At 41.2% G+C, this 4748-nt stretch overlaps 1 protein-coding gene across 1 annotated transcript in view; it reads right to left on the reverse strand.

Moving 5' to 3' along the window:
- Positions 1–4311, reverse strand: part of LOC118416664 — a 25670-nt gene extending 21359 nt beyond the window's left edge. The window contains exon 1 of the mRNA XM_035821841.1: positions 4253–4311. The gene's annotated coding sequence lies outside the window, so the exon portion shown is untranslated. The remainder of the gene's footprint in view (positions 1–4252) is intronic.
- Between the last annotated feature and the right edge of the window lie 437 nt (positions 4312–4748).

Consider the following 4748-nt stretch of genomic DNA (forward strand, 5'->3'; position numbering starts at 1 on the left):
GGCCGGTGCTATAAAACACCTCCCTTGGAGCTGACAACTTCCTGAAACAGCGAAGGCGCGTGCTTGGCACGTGCCTATGTATTTTTACTACGATGTTTTTTCTTTATTTCCCAATTTTTTTGCCGCTACGCTGGATGAAAAAGCAGCGTAGCGGGCCTTTTACAGCGTCGTTTTTCCAGGCCACAGCGTATCGGCCCGCTATGCTGAAAAGGCCTGGCGAGAACACTGTAAAAATAATAACGGAATCGTGGGGCCCCGCTTATGAATATTAATTAGCCTTCGCTCTTCGCGCACAGGTGTGGACTCCGTGCGGGGTCACGGAAGGTCACGCCAGGAGGCCAAAAGAAAACAAGTTACCCCTCAGAAAAGTGCCAAAATTAATTATTTTAAAGTAGTTTATGTCAAAACTTTTACTTGGATCATTTTACCAACTATCTAATGCCTATCTACACCAAATTTCAGGCCATTCCATTGTAAGACCAGGGTACAGGGGGACAATATATTTTATTTTGGTCAAAACATGACCTTGAAACCTCAATAAAATCATTTTAGAGGCAGATATGAAAAAACTGAGAGAAAAGCATCAAGGTATTGACCCATTCTACCCCTGTGCCAAATTTCAGGTCATTCGGTCCAGGAACGGCGGAGATGAATCACTTTGAAGATTTGACAGGAGAAAGAAGAAAGAAAGAAAGAAAGAAAGAAAGAAGAAACATTACGAATATAATATATTTCACCATACTATGTATGGCTGAAATATAATGATGCAAAGTTGGACGGGGCATAATTAAAGCAAAACTGCTCTCATAGCCTTTTTATGAATATCCAATTCCATAGGTATTAAAACATCATAACATTTGTCGTGACTATCTGGAAATAAGCTGTAATGTGTCTTCTATGTACTGTAAATCATGAAATGTTTGAGGTACTTTTATTTTCGTCGAGTTTTCACGTCACTTGATGCATCCTTGAAAAGTGAAAAGGTCATAATTGGATTCCTGATGGTCTCATACCGGACTTTTGTGGCCTCTTTACAATAGTGCTTAAATATGCAACTTTAATGGGCGAAAATCCAATAAAGAAACAGTTCTACTGGAGATGCTTTAATTTCTATTGAAAAAGCACTTATCCAGTACTCAATAAGAAAAATTTCCCCAAAATCTGACCGGTGGATCGATTTTTATAACATCTATAACTGCACATAAATACTATCCAGAAAGTGGGGCTTTCATTCAGTGACCCGCTGACCACATTACTCAGGACAAAGAAACGTACACGTCCGAGAATCGCAAGAATGCCGAAACTTTTCCACCCGATCCTGTCAGAAATACACAACCTTTCATCTCAAATCCTTCGATATGACATGGGAGCGATAAAAGGCAATTTATCATCTACATAAACACACGATTTTGGGGCCCCATTCATATTTCGGAGGGAATACTTCTGAATGCCCACCCGCGGAGTAATACAGGAACGAGACCTGATAGTGCGTAGCAACCGTGTCAGTGCATATCTGTCACGGAAGTGCTACCTGCATAGTTATTAGCCTGGAGTCTAGTCTTGTTCTTCTCCCAAAGGTTACTAACCCACCCATACTTGTTGGCTAGGTAGTCCTTGCTGTTTTTGTTTTCACACAGCGTTGTGGGCCCTCCAAATATGGCCATTGTTGTGCCCATTGCGTCTCTTCATTTGACGAAGAGTTCGCAAGTATAAAGTAGAGTATACTTTTGTGGTGTTCGGAGTTTGATGTTTGCCAGCAGGATTATAAATTTTCACAGACAAATGCTATCAGATATAGTTTCTGTCGTGTTACTGAGCAAATCCTTACTTTATCATTATTTGTTATTGGGAGGGCACTACTCTATCTTCGCAGCCATTGCAGTCTAACCGGTTTGTATTGTGAGTCAAACTATTGGAATGTAAGTAGTAAGTATTAAGTTTCAACTTTGACATGGGAGTGACAATGGGTAAACATCGCGGCTTGTCTATGAACAAAGGTCTCGAGTTGGAGTTTTTTTATCGATTGAGGGCCGGTGTCACAGCGATCTCCCCCCCCCCCCCCCGAAGAGGCGAGATCACTAGCGTTTTCGCCCCCCTTTAGCATTTCGCCCCTCTAAGAACATTGATTCTCGGAGGGTTCTCAAGAGCAACTGGTTACTACGTATTAGGATCGCTACCTAGTACTATACAGTACCTGGGGAGTAACGTATTTGGTGTGTTACCTGGTACCCATATGGCACCTTATTACCTGAAGATGTTATATCTCCAAAGTCGATACTATATGGTTCGGTGCAAACAAGTCATTGAAATAAAAAAGACACTTTTTTTTGCAGTTGAGGTGGCATGAAAAGACAGCGCATTCGCGAACGTATAAATCAACACCGTCTACGGTACGGAATAAGTAAGCTATATGTTTTCAATTTGTCACAGTATTTTCTATCTTGTGCTGTAAACATTTCCAAAGCAATAACAAAAAAACAAGTGAAAAATAGTTTCTCATTATAAACACTATATACGCGCAAGTTCGTATACCTGTTGCGAATTGCTACAGAAACACTGGTAAAGTACCAGTCTTAAGAAACACGGGTAAAACTCCAGAGTTTCTAGATACTAGAAAAACAGTCATATTGGAGGTTCAGATACCCATAGGCTAGGTACATATAACAAAATGTGCGATATTCTAATGAATGCCTTATCCACATAACTAATAAAGACATTTCATACTTCTTTTGTGGTCAATTCATGGTACAGGCTTCATATTGGAGATATATAGGTTGCTTGAGGACATGTGAATACAATAAAATACATCTTATGTCAAGACTCAAGAATATGCAATAATGGGAATACAAGGGACCCAACCCTCCTTGTCCGAAACAAGTCCAACTATCTTATTACCGTGTAATTACGTTGATATTAATGCTATGGATGTAGTTATGTATCAGACTTGTGTACTTATATCATTCTGAAACTGCATTTTGTGATTTGTACCAATGAACTTCTAAAATGTTATGTAAATCCGTTTTTTTTGGTGGGGGGGGGGCGAAATCGCTAAAGGGGGGCCAGATAGGGGGGCGAGATCACTAGCCGGGGAGGGCGAGATCGGGGGGGGGGGGGGGGTGGGGCGGGGGATCGCTGTGACACCTCAGAAAGGCCCAAGCATCGTTTTCAGGACAAGGGGGTTAGGGGGGGTGCCACAGACTGACAGGCTCAGTTGACGCTTACGGTGGAAACGTCATTTCAATTATCGTCCCAAAACTGCTATTTTAGGACATTTCTTCATAGTCCGCTGAACTGAAAAGACGAATTTTTCCGAGGATAAAGACTGGCACGGCACTTTAGCGCTAGCCTGGTAGAGACAGAATGTAGGTAAAGGGGGATCGCTGTGACACCTCAGAAAGGCCCAAGCATCGTTTTCAGGACAAGGGGGTTAGGGGGGGTGCCACAGACTGACAGGCTCAGTTGACGCTTACGGTGGAAACGTCATTTCAATTATCGTCCCAAAACTGCTATTTTAGGACATTTCTTCATAGTCCGCTGAACTGAAAAGACGAATTTTTCCGAGGATAAAGACTGGCACGGCACTTTAGCGCTAGCCTGGTAGAGACAGAATGTAGGTAAAGGGGAAATCTTCACGATTTATAAAATGTACTGTGAAAATTATCCTACCTGAACTCTCCAAGGTCACACAGAGTTCACCAAATCACATCTATGTGTATTTAGAAACCGGTTTGTCTACCTGCTATACGTTTAACCTTTAAACCGCTGCAGTGTCAAAGTGCACCATCCTTTGCATCTTGAATAATTGATTACGTACTTTGATTGCATTTCAATTGTAACACAATTAACACACAACTAATTATATCACGTTATTATATCTGTTGGTTGCCATTATCTCAAGGGATGTACAGATACCCGTTCTACTACCGAGTGCATGGAGACAATTTCTTTCCGTAAACTTCTTAACATGATGTGTAAAATGCACTTCAAGTCATGTGAGGTTGTAAATCGTCCCTTATTATATATAGTTAGATCAGGACTCTGTGCATACACTGTACAGACTTCTGTTGTGCCTTTACGAACACATACATAAACATATAACGTATCTTCACTTGGCTGCTAGCATCTATATGTTAACCTAAATTTACCGACACGAAATATAACCAGCACTTCTAGTCATTTGAGCTATTGGAAAAATGTTACCCGTTTCATATAGTGATATCTAGAACATATGCTGTGATATAGATATACTCACCTTGATATTAACTCCCCGTGATCGCGCAATGTTTGCTTGTCACAAGCAATTTACAAAACCGGTCTATCTACTGCTAGGGCAAAGTGCACCTCTTGCGCATAGGGGATATCCCAACTTGACTGCGTCGCTGCATTCTAAATTGAATTTGTTACCTTTGTCTCTATAATGGGAATATCTCGCAAAACGTAGAGGTATAATCAAAAGGACAACAAAGCACACAAAGATTCATTTTTTTTCGATGAAAATCGCTAAGCGCTCTACCAAATCGCTCTGCCGCAGCGACGCCGCCAACGTGCCACAGCTTCAGTAACATAGCCTCCTTATCTGGGGTCTACCGAAAGTGCGAAAAGGAACGAAAAGGAACGAAAAGGAAAGTACCGATAGTGCGAAAAGGAACGAAAAGGAACGAAAAGAAACAAACGTTCCTTTTCGCACTTTCGGTACTTATATTTAAGCCATACCATAGGTATGGTGAAATATATTGTATTCGTAATGT

The sequence above is a fragment of the Branchiostoma floridae genome, chromosome 5 (genome assembly GCF_000003815.2).
Source record: "Branchiostoma floridae strain S238N-H82 chromosome 5, Bfl_VNyyK, whole genome shotgun sequence".
NCBI classification, from domain to species: domain Eukaryota; kingdom Metazoa; phylum Chordata; class Leptocardii; order Amphioxiformes; family Branchiostomatidae; genus Branchiostoma; species Branchiostoma floridae.